The 19,311-nt window shown below is 39.5% G+C and overlaps 2 pseudogenes; both read left to right on the top strand.

Moving 5' to 3' along the window:
- Positions 1–11,343: 11,343 nt before the first annotated feature.
- LOC138167560 (spliceosome-associated protein CWC15 homolog pseudogene) lies at positions 11,344–13,973 on the top strand (annotated as a pseudogene).
- Positions 13,974–18,057: 4,084 nt separating this feature from the next.
- The window catches only part of LOC138167559 (eukaryotic translation initiation factor 3 subunit K pseudogene), a 20,647-nt pseudogene continuing 19,393 nt past the window's right edge, over positions 18,058–19,311 (top strand).

The following is a 19,311-nucleotide window of genomic DNA, read 5'->3' as shown; positions in this document are numbered from 1 at the left end:
CCATGACAATTAAAGAATTCAGGGTAGACAATGAGACATATATAGTATATAGCCATTGAAGAAATTTGTTTTGCTTAACTATGCATAGAAGTTATAAACATTTTTTTATTTCTTTTTTTTTCTTAATGAGGTCAGGCTTGAGGGGGAAATAAAAGATTTCCAATTTTTTTAAACAGGTGTGTTTGTGTTACAAATGTGAAATGTTGCATGCACTTTAAGATGAGGTCACTGTTATTAGTTTTACATAACTTTTATTTTGTTACAAGAGACCTCTCTCAGAATAGGAGTAATCTGTAAATGTTTGAAATGTAAAAACAAAACACATCAATAAAACTGTTTTAAAAGAAAGAATACATAATAAATACTTTGATTTTGGAAAGGAAAAGAAAGATTTACTCCATGGAGAGTTCAATTCAATTGATTCCCACCAGTCCTTCTGACCACCCTCATTGCTCCCCTGGGGTCTGAGAGAAGCTCTAAATCCACCCAGAATTTGAATGCCATGGAATGATGGGAGGATGGTGTGTGTGCGGGTAGGGACTGTTGCACTTCTGGGGTCTAAATCAGAGTCTGACATCATCACAAGAGAAACCAAGAGGAAGTGGGCAGTACAGTGCTGTTACAATCTGTTTACTTCCAAAATACCCTTTCTTCACAGAAATGTCATATTGTAGAGTTGTGGGTCACACTCAAAACTAATCTAAATGTCATGTCTGAAACATTCTCTGTGGTCATTTGCTCAGTTTCAATTCCTTTCCCTACTTTCTCTCTGAATGCCTGATTTGGAAGCCTTCTCAAAGACAAAAGAAAATTGGGAATTTGGAGAAGTGGATTCCACATACAATTTCCTACCTTCTCTAGTGTTTCATTCATTTATTCCTACATTTCACATTTCTAGAAGAGGTCAGGAGTTGTACCCTGCTCCATTTGTAGAAAATGGTCCCCAGTTCCCATAGAAGCTTGTGAGGTAACATTACATATATTAGATATAGGGCAGACTTTATGTCTCAGAGATATTAGAGAAGGATTAGTGGGGGTTGACAGTAGACAATAGATGACGTGCAATTTAGATGTGAAAGAAACATTCCTGAACTTGCCCTGTTGAAAGGGAAGATGAAAAACAGAACTGACACCTTAAAGATGACCACATATCAAATTACTCTATCCTGTTTTGTGCTACAGTCACAAAAATATCTTGAGAAATTCTGGGGATCTTCTAAATGATTCATCATCTCTGTGACAGGCCATAGAAATCTAAGAAGCCAGAGGCATGATCAGACACTCAGCAGAAGCCAGGAATGGAGTCCATCCCACCACTACTTACTTGTTTCCTGATGCCCTGGAGTTCTTCTATAGCCACAGAGCTTCAGCCCTAGTTTGGACTTGTCATTCTGTTCAGCAATGTGCTCCAGAAGGATGGGCCAATGTACTTGAATGTGGGGTGATCATAGCTGGGAGCTTCTGAGAGCAGAGTCCCTGTATAATTTATTATTAGGGAGATGGAAAATGTCTGACCTAGGTGTCAAAAAACGAAATCAAAGAATCGTAATGCTGTGAAGGATCTTATGTAGGTTCCTTAGGGCAATGGAGAAAGGAAGGGAATATGCATTCATATAGCACCTAACAGGTGCCAAATACTACGCTAAGCACCTTTTACAAATATCTCATTTGGTCCTCACAAAAACTCTGTGAGGAATCCCCATTTTGCAGAGGAGGCAAAGAGAGGTTAAGTGACTTGTCCAAGTTAGTTAAGTATCTGAGTTGGGATTGGAACTCTGGTCTTCCTGACTCTTGGCCCAGAGCTCCACCCTCTATGCCACCTTGCTGCCCATATCACAATTATGGGAACAAATATCTAGAGCTGGAAGTATCATTGAGGTCATCCACTCCAACCCACTCACTTTCTACATGAGGAAATTGATGAAATTTTCATCCTTTCAGAAAAAGGAAGTGGCTTATCCAGAGTCATGCAGCTGGTTTCTGGTATGGACCAGACTATATTGGAGGCCTCTTAACTCCCAACAGTTTTCTTTTTTTTCATCTAAATAGAGATTCTAGAGTCCTCGGGAAATTGAGCTTTTCATCCCAGCTGTTTGGGCATTCCTAGGCCATGAGTTCTGCCCAGGATACCAATTTATGATTACCTTGGTCAATCAATTCAAATATTTATTAAACACATATTATGTGCTTGGTACTGGGTTAGAAAGAAAAAAATGAGCCTATTTCAAGGAGATTATGTCTTTTGCTGGGCTTTGGGATACAACCTACATACAAATAAGTGTAATACAAAGCAGAGAATGAAAGGATAAAGGAAGGATGGCAGTCCTCTAGTAAAAATTGAGGACAGAGTCTTAAGTGTTGGGGTAATGTTAGATCCTGCCTCTGTCAGGGGCTTTATCTTTACTGGGCTATTGGAGTATGTGGAAATTCCCTCACATCACACACTGCCCCTACCACATAGGCAGATGTAGTCTCCTCTGAATTCTTCCAGTCTCTTTAAAACTACTAATATGGAACAAGCCCTCTCTTTTCAGCCATTCTTTCCTGTGTACCCCTTCTTTCTGAGCATTCTCCCAGAGTACCCACAGCACAGACACCATGAACTAAACCAATGCAAGAGTTAGGACTTCATTCCCTTGCTCTCTCTCCTTTACCACAGCTTTGAGAAATGGGCCAGGGTGGGGGGTATTTGTTTCTGGTCTATGTTGTTTGTACTCCTCTGTTTCAGGTGCCTGAAGTGATCCTCATGGAACCAGGGAGTTAGGGCGATGACGATCTCAGAGTCAGGATCACAGGAGGGCTGGTACAGCTCTGAGAAGCTCAGGCACTCGCAATCATACCTGAAATGAGGTTTGAACTTGGAACTGGGAGTGTGCTCTATGTGAACTGAACTAAGTTAAGAACCTGATCACTTTCCCATCCCCAGAGACTGAGGTGATGGATGTAAAGGGAAAGGGGGGATTGTTCCTCTCATGTGTTTAGATATTTATGAAAATGCCTTTTGAAGTAAATAACCCTTTGTTAAGGGTTTAAGACCTGACCTAGGTTTTTAAAGACATTAATTTACTATTAGTGGCTAACTGGAACAGGAATGCATAGGACAAACTTTTACAATTGAAGGAGCATCATTAACAGAAGCTGGAGCCAATGACAGAATGCCTAGACCATATCCCCACCCCCAATTCCCTTAATGGTACCAAAGAACCACAGGAGTGGTGCAAAGTAACTTACCCAGCCTCTAGCATATGAGGGCCAGGGTGGACCACATTATATCTCATTCTATCCTCACAATAACGCCTGGGAGATAGGTGCTGCTTTTAGTCCCATTTTACAATTGAGGAAACCAAGGCAGACAGAAGTTAAGTGACTTGCTTAGGACCACACCTCTTGTGAGTATTTAATACCAGATTTAAATTCCTCAAAGACTTCCTCACTCCAAGCACAGCACTGCATCACATAGCTGCTTAATGATCAGAGATGAGTGATAAAACATCGAGTTTGGAGAACATTATGTGAACTAAAACCAGAAAGGTACATGAGAGCTTGATTATGACGAGTCTGAAATGCAGAACTGAAAAGCTTGTGTTTTGTCTGAGGGGTGAGGAAGGTATATTTAGAAATTGTTCTGGAATAAACTACAGGTGGGGGCATAATAAAACCATAGAGAGAAAATAACCTTTCTGAGTCAGCCCTCAGGATCAGATCCAGACCACTTGAGCTAAGAGGCTTAGGGCATCCTGAGCCAGGAGTTACATCTAGAATGCAGGGACAATGTCTGCTCTTAACCTTTGTAATTCCTCTTTCTGCCTCTAAGGGTACCTTGACCACAGTGAGGAGGGAGGTAGGGAGGGAGGGGGGGAGCAGGGAAGGGGGGAGAAGAAGAATAAGAAGAGCAGAAGAAATGAAGAAGAAACAAAGAAGAAAAGAAGGAACAAAGAAGAGAAGAAATGAAGAAACAAGAGAAGAAATGAGGAAGAAAAGAAGAGAAGAAATAAAGAAACAAAAAAGAAAAGAAGAAGGACTTTAATTGGGTTTATTCATCTATTTGCTTGCCAGATTCTGTGTTGGTGTGATAGATGAGATAGTTATAGTCATTCCTTAATTTTGCAAATAATAATTACCAAGTACATACTGTGTTCTTAAGAGCATATGGATTAAATCGGTAGTGTTAGACTCAAACAGAAACTGATCTCTATGGGCTGCCTATTGACTTAGTTTTAAAATTTATTTTCTATGTTCTATTGTATTGTTATTTATTTTGTTAAATCTTTCCCATTATATTTTGACCTGCTTCAGGCTGCATTCAGGAATGTTGTGGATCATATTTGATTCCTCTGAAGCAGATTACTATCTGTGTAATCCTATAGCCTCATTTTATTCATTCCTAACCCTCTAGGTACAATGGTGCCATTGAGATGTCTGGTGAATATGAGGATCAACACCTTTTCTTTCAGCTCTTGTATATAAGAGGGTGATATTTTTCTGGATAAAAGACAATGCTGTGTTGCTTTATGTTTATTTTAAATATGTTTAAATATTTATGTTTACATAATATTTTAAATATTTATGTTTACACATAAATAGTGTAAGGATCATTTGAGATTTAAATATATACATATGTGTATATATTATTTATAACATCATTATGGTATTTAAATCTGCACAAGATCATAGTCATTTCATAGAATTTTAGAATTGGAAAGGACCTTAGAGGGACTTTAGTTCAACCCCTTCATTTTAACCTATTTTAGCTCAGAGAGGTTAGTTAAGTCAACTGGGTCAAGGACACAAAATTAGTAAGAGCATGAATTTTAAGAGGTAGGTGGGTGGCACAGTGGATAGGATGTTTCACCTGGACTCAGGAACACTTGAGTTAGAATCTTGCTTCAGACATTACTAGGTGAGTGACCCTGGGCAAGTCACCTCACTGCTGTCAGCCTCAGTTTCCTTTTCTGTAAAAAAGGGGATGACAATAGCACTTACTTCACAGGGTTGTTATGAAGAAAAATGAGATGATATTTATAAAGCACAACAGCTGCTATTATTAATGAATCCCATACCCTTTCTGCTATATCATGTTGTCCTTCAAAACCTGAAGAAAATGATGTACAAATTAACTTGAGATGGCCTGTGACCTTTTCTTGATTTTCATGTGTACATTGAAGTTCACAATAATTAGCCACTATTTGAAGAAGTTCCTAGGGCTAGAGGTTTTGCTTTCTTAGCATACAAGACATAATACTGACCATCCCACTTCCTGTTTGTATGGTCTCCTTGCACTCCCCACCTACTGTGCTACTAATTCCTTCTAGCTGAGCTATGATTAGCTTTTGACAAGTTAATTTCAGTGCATAGGGACACAGGATTTAGAGTTGGAAGAGCTCTTAGAGGTATTTTAGTTCAACCTCCTTATTTTATCAGTTCAATTAAATCAACATTTATTAAGTGCCTACTATGTGCCAGGCACTTATGAATCAGGGATGCAAAAAGAAGCAAAGTCAGTCCCTGCCCCCAAGGAGCTTGTAATCTAATGATGATGAGGCTGAAACCCAGAACGGTGAAGAGATTTTCTTGGGGGTCACAAAAGTAGTACAGTTAGCACTTGACCTTGCGCTGTTCCTGGATGGTCACCATGCAGGTCCCATGCTCTAGTTCATTGCCCAGTTTCTGTTCTGGTCTTGTCTGTGTTGGAAATTTAACTGGGAATGTGATCATCATTTTGTTGCTGAGAGCAAAGAATCCACTCTTGGGAATCTCTGCTAGATTGTAAGATTATTGAGGACAGGGAGGGTGTCTAGCACAGTGCCTAGCATGTTGAAGGAGCATAACAAATAATTGTCTAATTGGACTGAAGGAATCATTGACTTGGAACTGGAAGGGAATTTCCAGCTGCTTCTAGTAGAGTCTAAGTCCCTTGAGAGAAGGGTCAGTTTTTGTGTTTGTCTTTGCCTCCCTAGAGCCTCCCACAGTCCATGGCACATGAATTTATGCTGATTGATCTTAAAGATCATTTAACTCAACCCTCCACTTTTACAGAGAAGGAAACTGAAGTTCAGAGAAGTTAAATGTTATACCCCAAATCTTTTAGTAGTAAGTGACAGATCTGGGGCATGAATCCATGTACTTAGACTAAGAATTCAGTGGTTTTTTTCCACTTATACCAAATTGTCTCTCTTGTGCAGTGTAAGCTTACCTTATAACCTCTCCTTTTCCCTCTCTCCACCCCCTTCACAGAATTCCTAATCTACTGCTAAAGTCACCAAGCAGCATTTATGAAAGGAAGGGGCAAACCTTCTCTTTTTCATTTCTTAATAGAAGAGAGTGGAGTTTTTGTTGCTGTTTGTTTTCTAAAATTTAGGATTTATTAGTCATGTACTGCTCAAGGCAGCAAGCATATGCCAGTAATTAGAGAAATCTTCAGGGAAGAGGGAAAGAGTATGGGGAAAATGAAGGGGTAATTCTTACCAGCACTTGGGGAAGATGATGTTGAGGATGGAAGGAGAGAAGGTACAATCCAAAGACCAGGCTGATCTGTTAACCAAAGAGAATGTGGGGCTCCTTTATCCAAGGAATGGGTCAGTTGCTGATCAGATTCAAAGCTGAGGGAATATGCAATACATTACAGTGATGAAACACAGGAGATGCAAAAAAAACAAAAAACTTCTCAATTCAAGATATTTCCCAGAGGCTGGGATGGAACTCCACCTGTGATTCCATTGATGAAGGGAACTCTTGGTAAGAAAACTCCCTCTCCCAGTACTGACTAAGACATTTTCTGTAATTTACAATCTCAGAGAGTTGACTGGGACACTGAGAGGTTAAGTACCTGCCCAGAGTAGCACAGGTAGTATATGTTAGCTGGGGGGCTGGAACCCAGGCCTTTTTTGCCTCTGAGCTGGCTCTCTAGCCACTATAAAATATACCCTCTTTTCCCCACCCCCATTTAACAAACTCCAGTACCTCCCTATTTCTCCCAGGACCAAATATAAAGCCCTCTTTTGGCCATTCGAAGCCTTTCATAACCTGGTTTCTTCTACCTTTCCAGTCTACACATTACTTTCTTCCCCCCCCCCCCTGAAACTCTGCAATCCAGTGACACTGACCTGTTGTCTGTTCCTCACACATAATATTCCATCTCCCAACTCCATGCATTTTTACTGGCCATCCCCCATGACTAACCTCTCTCTGTCTATCTCTGTCTCTCTGTCTCTCTCTGTCTCTGTCTTTGTCTCTCTCTCTCTCTCTCTGTCTCTGTCTTTGTCTCTCTCTCTCTCTCTCTCTCTCTCTCTCTCTCTCTCTTTCTCTCTCCTCACTGCTGCCTCCTAACTTCTGTAACTTCACCCAAGCCTCAGCTAAAGTCTCTGCAAGAAGCCTTTCTTGGGGCAGCCAGGTGGCTCAGCGAGTAAGAGCACCAGCTCCAGTGTCGGGATGACCTGGGGATCAAATCCGGGCTCAGACACTTAGCACCACACCCAGAAATAACTGGCTGTGCAACCTTGAGCAAGTTACTTAACCCTGATTGCTTTAAAAAAAAAATAAGAAGAAGCCTTTCTTAGTACTCCTTGATCTTAGTACCTTCCCTTGATACCATCTCCAGTTTATTGCACATATATCATGTCTCTATCAACATCGACATCTTGTATGAACATGGCTGTTTGCATGTTGTCTCTTGCATTCGATTATGAAATCTTTGGGAGCAAAGACTGTTTTTTGCCTTCATATCCCTTTCACTTAACACAGCATGTAGTACATAGTAGATACTTAATAAATGCTTTCTGACTTGATTGTCTTCCTTGAATTTGATCTTATTTATTTAAGAGATTTGATGAGAGGGAGTTGGTCAATGACCTCTGTCAAATCTTGGGTGTGGACATCATACACTGTTTCTCATGTCCTCTCCTAAGCCCCATAGCAACCCTGATTCCTCTGAGAATTGAAAATACTCCCACAAAATCTTCTTCCTGTTCATCTTTATTACTTGGTGTGGATGAGGACTTAGAGACAAGGGTCTAGAATTCAGATAAGCCTATTACAGCAAAGATCAGTGTAACATCACTGGGATGTGGAGTGAGGAGGGTAGTTCTAGAGAGTAGACCATAGGGCTTACTACCTGGGTGATGGGGGGAAAGGGAGCCACAACCCCTTTCTGTTCATTCCCAAGAAGGTCTGTTACAGAAGTTAAGAATGGATAGCTAAACCTGATCTCCTTTTTTTGCCTTTTTTTTTAGAGGGCAATTGGGGTTAAGCAACTTGCCCAAGGTCACACAGCTAATAAATGTTAAATGTCTGAGGCCAGATTTGAACTCAGGGCCCCCTGACTCCACGGCTGGTGCTCTATTCACTGCACCACCTAGCTGCCCCCATGATCTCCTCTTCATAAGTATTATAGAGCAGGAGTGTCCAACATACCCCTTCTGTAGACCATAAGTGCCACCTAACTAGATTAAAATGCAACTGGGAAATAATTAACAAGGTAAATAAAAATACAATAGAACAGATAATGCAAATATGTGTTTTTCTAAATCAGTATGGAGCCCATAGCAATCCTTATATAAGGTTTAGTGGTCCCTAGTATTTGAGTTTAGCACCATTGTAGAAAGTCACAGAATTACAGAATTGGATGGAACATTAGAGACCATCCATCTAGTCTAATGCAAACCCATACAAGAATCCCATCTACAATCAACAGGACAGAGGACCACTGGATTTTATCAGAATTTCTCTAGTTAAGGATACCCACTACCCCTCTAAAATGACTCATTTAGCTCTTATCCCTAATTTTAAGGAAGTTTTCCTTGTAGCAAAGCTCTGGGTAGCTAGGTAGTACAGTGGATAGAACACTGACTCTAGAATCAGGAGCACCTGAGTTCAAATCTGGCCCCAGAAACTAGTTATGTGACCCTGGGCAAGTCACTTAACCCTAATTGCCTAAAAAAAGCAACCAACAACAAAACCCTCTATTTGATTTACTGCAACTTTCATTTAGTTCTCTTAGTTTTGTCCTCTGGGGCCAAGCAGAATAAGTCTAACCTGGCTTCCACATGATGGCCCTTAAATACTTGCAGCTAGCTCTCTCTCTCCCGAGAAATGTGTGTCAGTCAGCTCCCTTTTGCTGTTTTCATGGTGTGTTACAAGTCAGCCAGGGCAACCATCCCTCCTCTGTGGTATAAGCAAAGACATCGTTCCTTGACCAACTTTTTAACAAATAGCTGCTGGGTTTTGGCAGGTGAAGTCATGCTTGCATCTATTCTTCCATTTCTTCCCCTGGAACTCCTGTATGGCCTCTATCTCTGGCCTCGTCCACTTGGCTGGCATATTGCATGATAGAACAGCTGATGTGAGGGTGACTTCTCATCCTCAGCCACGCTAGGCCTGCCCCCAAGTCCTCATACAGAGGATCACAGAACTGGAATGGACCTCAGCTGCCACTGAATTCAGTATTTTACAGATAAGGAACCAAGACACGGTTATATGACTTGCCAAATGTCAAACAGGGAGTAATTGACAGAGACAGGATTGGAACTTGTGACCTCTGACTCCAAAGCCAGGGCACTTTTTACTGTACCATCTCATGAGAAAGGTCTAGGCCAGGATCTGGCTGTGTTCGTTGACTAGAGAGCTCATAGAAGGGGCTAATCATTGCACCAAGCAGTACTGAGTGAGAAAGGTGACCCTCACTAAGTCCCACTGGTTTGTGCTATCTGACCCACTGAGTGCTTTTTAGGACTCCTTGGAACAGAGGGAGAAGGAGTCTATTTTAAGATAAGCACATTGCCGTGTTTCCCTACTCACATGCTCCAGGGCTTGGTGCTCTGAGTCACTATCCTAAAATTGAGGAGGCACTTTCTAATAATTTTGACTAGTATCAGAAGCACTTGTTCTTTCCAGATCTGCACCAAGTTCACAAAGTTTTCAGAGGGTCTCTAAATCTTCCATTGCCAATAGCCATGGAGCAAGGACCTAAACAGTTTGATTCAAGTGCCAGGAAGAGATGAACTCCAGGGTGAGAGATCAAAAGTTGTTATGGGGATGAAGGAATAATAATATTAACAATAATAATAGCCAGCATTTTATAGTGCTTTAATGTTTGAAAAGTGCTTTACAGATATTAAGGGCAGCTAGGTGGCACAGTGGATAGAGAGCCAGGTCTAGAGTCAGGAAGAACTGAGTTCAATCTGGCCTCATGACACTTACTAGCTGTGTGACCCTGGGCAAGTCACGTAACCCTGTTTCCCTCAGTTTCCTCATCTGAAAATGAGCTGGAGAAAGAAATGACAAACTACTGCAGTATCTTTGCCAAGAAAAACCTAAATGGGGTCACAAAGAGTCTGATGTGACTGAACAAATTGCAAATATATTGAATTTATTCTCACAACAACTCTGGTAGAGGTGCTATTATTTTTATCCTCATTTTACAGGAGGGGACTAAGACAGACAGAGGTTAATTACCTGCCTAAGGTCATACAACTAGTAAGTATCTGAGGCTGGATTTGAATTCAAGTGTTCCTGACTCCAAGTCCCATGTTCTTATCCACAGAGGGCTTCACTGTTGCCTTATCTTTAGGTTCTGGATGCGACTCCCTGTCTAAATGGAACTCTAAAATGGGGAGTAGCTAAGATGGGGAAAGAGCCCAACCCTCCCCAAACTGCGCCATTTCTCTCGGGTTATAGAATAGCTCCCAGAAGCTGCACTGACTGAGTGCTGGGAGGTCTGATACAAGGAAGGCCCCAGCTAGAGATGGGATTCAAGGAAGGCCCTGATTGGAGGGGAGATTCTATGTGCATCAGAGGGAGGATTCTATGTGCATACATCATGAGAAAGGTCAAGCAGGTCAGTATCCCTGTGCACTCTGGACAGTTCATCCAAAATGAGTGTAGCCAAGCCCTTTAAAGAGTCATCAGAATAGAGTTATTTCATGCCAAATCCTGACAGCATTAGGCAGCATCGGGCATGGTCTACCATGGTTTCTTTTCCTTGTTGATGCTACTAAGCCTGGTTAGCAGAATGTCCTCCAGAGAATGTGGTCTACTAAGGAGCTATTTTCTGTAAACTAGGGAGGCCCGGGAGATAGTCTATATAGACATGGCAAAGTCTACTTTGATCTGTGAAGAATTCACAGGGATGAATACAGTGGGAGGTCTTAGGCCTGCCCAACAAATGTCTCAAGATTACAAGTGCTATCAGGGACCAAAGTTCCATTTCCTCCATGTACTGCCTCAGTTAGAAATGTGTCCTTCAGTGAACTCTAGTGCTCGCTATAGGGTGGCTAGTGGTTAGGAAATTGGGACAACTACCATTATAGGTACATGGCCTCTGGAGCCCTCTGTTGGGATCATAGGAATATGGCAGCCAGCCATAACAACAGCTGTAAGCCATCTGGTTATAGACTTGCACAATAACACCAAATGTTGCCTAAGACAGGATCTATACTTGCCAGGAATTAAGGAAATGGGGATGGGGGAGAGGCAAGAGTCATCCTTAATGGGAAAAAGTGGAACCTAGGCTGATATTGAGTGGAGAAAAAATAAAATCCAAGGGTCAATTTGACTGATCAATAGGGTCATTGGTGTCCAAGGGACTGAGAAGAGAGATGGGTTGGTCAGACAAGTGACATCCAGGTATCTGAAAAGTCTTAGTGCGCTTTTAAGCTATGAAAGTTATTTAAGTTTTAAAAGATATAACAAAGCCTAAATAACTTTAATAGCTTTAAAATGCACTAAGACTATTGGGACACCCTGGATATCCCTGTCTTCTTCTAAAAGGATTTGGAATAGGAAAAAGAAGAAACATAATACAAACATTTGCAATTCTATTCTTCAGTGGATCTATGATTTCATCCATGTGGGCAATCCCTTAATGGCTACAGCTTACAAACTGACCACATCTTTTTATCCTATGTGATTATTGTCTATGCCTTACAACAAACCTTTCATAGAAGATCTTACCCAATATGCTAGAGGACTTCCCCAGGGTCTTTTACTATTCTTTGGCTTCCAGGATAAATTATAGGTTTTCCCTGTTTTTCCCCAAAACTGATATACTTCTTTTTCCAACCCCACAAATCATGGCATTATCCTTTATTCTCATTTGGCAATATATTATCCATTTTATCTCTTCTCTTTCTGTTGATTTTTGGCTGACCTGTCATTTGGAGATAATAGTGTTTCATGGTTTGCAGCTCCATAGCATCACTGAGAAAATACTGTTATTTAAAAAGGTGGTCTTTGCCAGTTAGGAGCTGATTTGCAATAATTGAAAACCTTGTTCAATTTCCTAAATGACTTCTCAGCTTTTCTTTTCCTTTTCAACTCTGGGCACAATTCACTATTCATCTGCTGCACCAAGAGCTGTCTGGCCATCCATTTGGAGGTCTTAATTTGGGCAATATTCATTCTTCATCCACTTCTTTTATATTAGGCATATCTTCCTTTGATTGACTATTGATCCCATCAAGGAGCTCCTACAATGTTCCTAAATACTATTCAATCAGCATAACTTTATCCACAAACAGGATGATCTAGAGAAAGTCACCATCCATATGGAACTGTTTTTCCATTTGCATTCTAAACAGGACATACCCTATGATGGGAGTTCATCTCCCTCTTTCATCCCCCAGAGGATCATTGAACAAAGTTGTCTATCTCTATAGCTGCATCTTTCAAGGAATCTTCTTTGATCTTGTCATATATATAGGAAGCATCTTGTTGGAGAAGTATTTAATGCTGTATTTTGCTTTAATGGATGAAGTGCTTTCATATATTTAAGAAACAATAAAATCAACAGGATCTTATATATTCTATAACTCTCAATCAATTGTATGACTACAAAGATATGTTCCATTATAAAAAATTTTCTGGAGAAAGCCTGCCTTTCCTTGTTTATATTTTCATCAGGGATACTTAATATGTAACATTAGTCTGTGAGTTCCCCATTAGAATAGGAGCTACTGGAAAGCAGGGTTGTCTTTTACCTTTTTTTCTGTACTCTCAGGATTTAGCACAGTGCCTGTAGCATAGTAGCAACTTAACAAATGATTGTTGAGTCCATACTATGCTCTTCATAGAGTTGTAGGATGGAGGATGAATGATGGTGATGGTCTAACATCAGAAGCCTACTGGATCCTCACCTGGCTAAATAATTAAGATAACAGCAGTGTTGAAGACTACATTTGAACCTGCAAGAAATGGAAAAGGAAAAGTGGAAGGTGATTTGAGTCAGTTTTATAAACAATATTCAAGCAATCTACCTTCTCACACAAAGATTAAATAATAACAAACTACTCAGGATGCCCCCAAAGAGATTCACAATCATGACTCAGGAGAATACCAGAAGAAAAAGAAAATTGCTACAACAGAAAAAATGATTGTCCAACTAAAGAGTCCCCAACTTAATTGGCTGTGTCTAAGAAACCTCAGTTGGATGAGATTTCTTAAGCAAACCTGGTTGTAGATCATCTCCTAACAGACGAAGATGAGGATTTTGAGAAAGAAAGTAATGGTGATGATACTACAATTCTACTGACAGAAAAGAAAGAAGAGGGTTAAAGAGCAAGCTTGGAAAGAACAAGACCAAGACCAAAATCTTCTCTTGGAATCTTCAATAAAAAATATTCTAAGTAGAAATCCTCTCTTTAGTCTCATTGGCCCATCTTAGCCTCAGCTCAACTTTGAAGTAAAGAGAAGGTGGCATGATGATGAGGTCTTTAAGAATTATAGATGGGGGCGGCCAGGTGGTGCAGTGAGTAAAAGCGCTGGCCCTGGCATTAGGAGACCCAGGATTGGTTCAGGCCTCAGATACTTAACACCCACACAAAACTGGCCGTGTAACCTTGGGCAAGTTATTTAACCCCAATTGCTTTAAAAAAAGAAAAAGAATTATAGATGAGTAGGGGAAAGAAATTAAATTTGTAAACAATACCCTTAGATTAGAATTTCACAGAAAGTTCGTAAAGAAACATTATCAAGTAGTATAGTTCCATGAGCTTAATTATTAAAAATCCTTCTGGCTTCAGTTTGGTCAGGATTTTCTTCCATTGTACTTGATGGATCATAGATTTCCTGCATTTTAAACTTCAAAATGCCTTTTATTTGTCAGTGATACTTTATTTAATAATAGCATCTTAGATCCAGGAATTAGTTGTTTGGTTTTTTTTACAGTATTGATTTATCATTTTAATAATCCAGTATGTGTTCTGGGAGGGTAAAATGCATGTTGATTTTGTAGTCCATTTTTAATGAAGATTTTATGGAAATGAGAAAGTAAACATTTGGTTGAAGAGTTATTAATGTTTTCTCAGTTGCTTTTTTTGATTAATGATAGCATTTATGATCTTTTCCTTTGTTTTAAAATCTCTAATAATGTTTAATAATATGCAATGTCAAATAACAATATGTAATAATTGGGATGGTCAGGTGGCACAGTGAGTAAGAGCACCAGCCCCAGTGTCAGGAGACCCGGGATCGGTTCCGGCCTCAGATACTTGGCACCCACACAAAATAACTGGCCGTGTAACCTTGAGCAAGTTACTTAACCCCAATTGCTTAAAAACAACAACAACAACAGCAACAAACAATACGTAATAATTTGATGATCCTTGTTCAAAGATCTTACATGAAGAGAACCAATTGTTAATCTTTGTAGATGGTCTGGAACATATCATTCCTAGTACCAGTGACATTGCTCAATGCAAAACAAAATGCAAAAAACAATACAAATCATGCAAAGGTAGCAGAGAGAATCAATAGTACCAAGCATCTGAGATAAACTGGTTTCTACAATTATGTACTAAATTGGCTGTTTCCCTATAGCTAAGGGAAATGTTGTGTTATATGTCTTTCATCTTCAGAGGGGTGGGAGAAGAAATAAAGGAAAAAAATGTGGATTCGTCTGCACTGTTTTTTTTCCTAAAAACAAACTTAATCTCAGATACTTAACACCCACACAAAAAAAACTGGCCGTGTAACCTTGGGCAAGTTACTTAACCCCAATTGCTTTAAAAAAAAATAAACTTAAGAATTTACCACACTGGTCCTGGTAGAAGACGCTTGTACATGCATTCATTTGCAGAGACAAGCTTTTTCCTAAACTAAATTAAAGTGGGTTAGCACAAAAACTTGTATAAAGCACAGTGGATAACCTAAAAGACAATGCTATCAGTAAAAGCTTAAAAATTATAGAAACACCATTCAAAGGGTTAATTCTTGCATGAAGACAAAAGATCTAAATTGCAACTCAAGGTTTGCTTGGCTCTGGCTAAGATTCATTGATGGTAGATTGAGATATAAGGCCCCAAAAATTTGCTATTTGTTTATCAAGTTTAACATAGAGATGGATACAATGGAGAGAACAGAAGTGAATGGATAGTTAACACTTCCATTAGCCTATCTATGTTAAATGTCTCAACCAATCTTTTGGCAGGTGCTGGATCAACGTAAATTCAGAATTAAATTTTCTAACATAAGTTTGTTCTACAAAGATTATTGAGTAAAGTAAAAGTTTTATGCAGACATAAAGAGGGCAAAGCCCATTGCTCCATCAAGACAACTGAAGAGCTGGATACATCCCAGGAAGAACAATTCAAATAGAAGTAAATTCAGCTAAGGTCACTTTTTTTTCTCAGAAAAGAACTTAGGATCTCCTCATTCATATAAGCCGCAATCTCAAAATTCCATGCCTTGTCACATGAAAGAGATGACTTTGACCTAATACATTTTAAGGTAGGAATTAACAGGTGATTACCATGTCTAGAATAGAATGTCAATATGGACCCCAAACTTTCATTAAACATTTTTTGAAGGCCTGCATAGATGAATTAGGTACAAAATGAGCCCCTGAATGATGTTGGGTAGGATTATTTAAGGTGGATCATTTCAATGTTAACAAATCACCTAGAAAATACAGTTATAGGGAAAAACCTGAATGCAACTATAAGATTTCTAGTTCCAACTTGCCTGAACTCCCTGAACCTGCAAAGTTTTAAAAAATGTGAAACTCTAAGGCTGTGTCCACTGCTGACTGCCAGGTGCATCATTAGAATTGAAAGGAATGGTCTTACCATCCTTGCAATATTGTTTCTGGGGCAGAAGCCAAGAAATTCAAAAGACAAATTTTACACAACAGCTATTGCTGACTGGCTGGTCAGCTGACTGGCTAGGTGTAGCTATAAGTCTGACTCACAAAAGAACTGAAGTGACCCATAAGCCTAGACCCGAGGGTATATCATAAAAAAAATTTTAACCACTCCCAGCAGAGTGGTTAGAACTGCATAGCAGTTGAAATTCATTAGAGGACTAGCAGATGGTAATGCCTTAGAAAAAATAGTGTAGCATCACATTCCTATCCACATTAAGCTATATAGTTATGTTTATTAATGATTGTCAAGTTCATAATAAAAAAGAAAAATATAAATTAAAAATTTTTAAAGTAAAAAAATAATCTGGCAGATGATACCAGCAGCTTGCTAGTCTGTGAAGAAAGCAGCCCAAGAGGTGGCACCACTAGATCAAGATATATCAACAGTGCTAAAGGGAAACAGTACGAAACAGGGACTCTAGAATAGAGGTGAGGAAGGAACTTGTCCCTGGTTGGGATCCTAAACCAGGAATTGAAACAGGAGTTAGAAGAAAACACTAAACACAATGAAGAAATATTGTGCATTAAAAAACATGAAAGAAGTAAATCCAGAAGAAAAGAGCTAACACCACAATTATCAGAGCCTGAGAAGAAGAAAAAAGTGGTTTAGCCACAAGGAGTATAAGAGGACCTGCAAGAAATAAAATAGGAAGCAAAAAATGAAATGAGGTCTGAAGGATAAATAAGAGAAAAATAAATAACTTTGAGTAGAAGGTGAAAAATCTTACCCAAGTAGTGAACTCCTTGAAAATTAGAATGGAACAAATAAAGCTTAATGACTCCAGGAGACAACAAGAAATATTAGAACAAATTTAAAAATTGAAAAGTAGAATAAAATGCAAGATATCTAATATGAAAAAAAAAATTGACCTGGAAAACAGGTTGAGGAGAGATAATTTTAGAATGATCACACTCCCAGAAAAACATAACCAAACAAGAAAACAAACAAAAAAAAAAAAAACCAAACCTGGGCACCATGTTTCATGAAATCTTTACTGAAAACTGCCCAGATCTGATGGTAAAGTAGAAATAGAAAGTACTCTCTGGTAATCTCCTGAAGAAAAGGAAAAAGAATTAAAACTCCCAGTAATATGATAGCCAAATCCAAAGGCCTAGGTAAAAAAAAATACTGCAAGCAACCAGAAATAGGGTTCAAGAACCCAGGAACTACAATGAGGCTCATATAAAACTTGGTAGGGGGTGGAGACAAGATGGTGGAGTGAAAGCAGGAATTCACTTGAGCTCCAGCTCCAATACCTGTAAAAATTGACTCTAAACAAATTTTAGAGCTACAGAACCCACAAAGTGACAGAGAGAAACAAATCTCCCACTGAAGGCAGCCTGGCAGGCCTACAGGAAGAGTCTATCTCACCAAGCTGGGAGTGGAGCACAGTCCCTCATGAACCACTCTGACCCAGACTTGTGGCCCAGAATGGGCCAGAGCAGACTTCAGGAGAGTGAATCATCAGCAGCTGTGGTGGTTTCCAGACTTCTCAACCAATAAACACCAAAGAGAAAGTAAAAGGTGAGTAGGGATCTTTGTTGGAACTGGGTGAGAGAACAGCACAGTCTGGCCCCTTCCCCTGGGGAGGCAGAGGTAGTGGTGGCACAGTGGCTGCAGCTGCTGCCGCATGGCTGCCTCCTGAGCTCCTGGCCTACAGATCATAGAGGAACCAAGTGACCATTCCGAGGGTAATGGCTCTTGCTTTGAACTGCTTGGATCTGGATCACAGTCTTGGGTGGTGGTCCTGGGGTGAGGAATGCTAGTGTGCCAGAGCTTGTGGAGGCCGTAGAGAGGAAGTCCTCCTCATATCTCTGACAACAGCTGTGCAAAACCCCAGCAATTTGGGACACAGCTCTCTCTACTCTGGAAGCAGAGTTCAACCATGGCAAAGAGTTCAAAAGTCAAGTAATTGGCTTGCAAGATGAGCCAACAGAGGAAGCACAATCAGACCATAGAATCTTTTGGGGAGGACAAAAAGGATCAAGACATAGAACCAGAAGAAGGCAACAAAGTCAAAATTCCTGCATCAAAAGCCTCCAAGAAGAATATGAGCTGGTCACAGGTTATGGAAGAGCACAAGAAGAATTTTGAAAATCAAGTAAGAGAAGTGGAAGAAAAATTGGGAAGAGAAGAGAGAATGATGCAAGAAAATCATGACAAGCAAGTCAACAGCCTGTTAAAGGAGACCAAAAAAATACTGAAGAAAATAACACCTTAAAAATAGACTAGTTCAAATGGCAAAACCCAAAAAGCCAATGAGGAGAAGAATGCCTTAAAAAGTTTGCCAGGTGGAAAAGGAATTTTAAAATCTCACTGAAGAGAATAATTCCTTGAAAATTAGATTGGAGCAAATGGAAGTTAATGACTTTATGAGAAATCAAGATACTATAAAACAGGTCCAAACAAATGAAAAAATAGAAGCAATGTGAAACATCTCATTGGAAAAACCACCGATCTGGAAAATAGATCCAGGAGAGATCATTTAAAAATTGTTGAACTACCTGAAAGTCAAAATCAAAAAAAGAGCCTAGACATCATCCTTCAAGAAATTGTCATGGAAAATTGCCCTGATATTCTAGAACCAGAGGGCAAAATAGAAATTGAAAGAATTCACTGATCGCCTCTTGAAAAAGATCCCAAAAAGATAAATTAGGAATATTATAATCAAATTCCAGGTCAAGGAGAAAATATTACAAGCAGTGAGGAAGAAACAATTTGAGTATTGTGGAAACACAAATCAGGATAACACAATATCTAGCAGCTTCTACATTAAGGGATAAAAGGGCTTGGAATATGATATTCTGGAGGCAAAAGGAATTAAGATTAAAACCAAGAATCACCTACCCAGATAAACTGAGTATAATAATTCAGGGGAAAATATGGGTATTCAATGAAAAAGAGGACTTTCAAGCATTCTTGATGAAAAAAAAAACCAGAGCTGAACAGAAAATTTTACTTTCAAATACAAGAAGCATGAGAAGGTAAACAGGAAAAAGAAATCATAAGGAACTTATTAAAGTTGAACTTTTTACATTCCTACATGGAAAAATGATAATTGCAACTCATGAGACTTTTCTCAGTATGAGGATAGTTGAAGGGAATATATATCTATATCTATCTATCCATCCATCTATCTATCTATCTATCTATCTATCTATCTATCTATCTATCTATC

This window comes from Petaurus breviceps, unplaced genomic scaffold (genome assembly GCF_028583685.1).
Source record: "Petaurus breviceps papuanus isolate PSGF00001 unplaced genomic scaffold, PetGlider_PUasm1.0 229, whole genome shotgun sequence".
In the NCBI taxonomy this organism is placed as follows: domain Eukaryota; kingdom Metazoa; phylum Chordata; class Mammalia; order Diprotodontia; family Petauridae; genus Petaurus; species Petaurus breviceps.
The sequence above is the reverse complement of the archived record's forward strand: the minus strand, read 5'-3'. Positions and strand labels throughout refer to the sequence as shown.